The sequence below is a fragment of the Struthio camelus genome, chromosome 1 (genome assembly GCF_040807025.1).
Source record: "Struthio camelus isolate bStrCam1 chromosome 1, bStrCam1.hap1, whole genome shotgun sequence".
NCBI classification, from domain to species: domain Eukaryota; kingdom Metazoa; phylum Chordata; class Aves; order Struthioniformes; family Struthionidae; genus Struthio; species Struthio camelus.
Window position 1 is genome coordinate 139,393,318 of NC_090942.1, and position 610 is coordinate 139,393,927.

A 610-nucleotide genomic window follows, 5' to 3' on the forward strand; every position below is an offset into this window, starting at 1 on the left:
TGATCACAGTTGTTTGGGTTTTTTTTTCCGTATCTCAACCATTGCCTCCATTATTACATATCCTACAGATTAGGTCTTAAGTGCATGAGAAGAATTTACATAGTGTATGTCTGGGTCTGTAAATTTCTGTCCATAGATTGGTTTTTGACGTAATTTTATTGAATAGTGTGGAGGAGTTTATTTTTTACGTATATGTGTGCCTGTGGGTATGTGCATGTGGATATATGTATATATAAAAAGAAAGAAACCACATCAAGAGCTGGCTAGAAGACAAGAGTTCTGTTTCATGGAAAAAACTGAACATTTCAGCATTTTGCACTGTTACAAAGTTTAGTGATCTAAAAAGCCCAGAACAAAGCAAATCAAGAAAAAAGATTCTCTCTTCTCCTTTCCCCGGCCCAAAGTGAGTATAAAAGCCTTGAGTATGTAAGCATAGTCTATATGCTTACCGATAGGTAAGATGAATCCCCTGTAGTGTTTTACTAAGTAGGGTGTCATGTCTTCAGCACTTGTCCTAGATTCTCCTTTTGATATCTTTGTACCCAGTATCGTTGTCCTGTATCTGTCTCTAGTCTTTTCTTTCATCAGCCAATACATTTTATGCAAAATC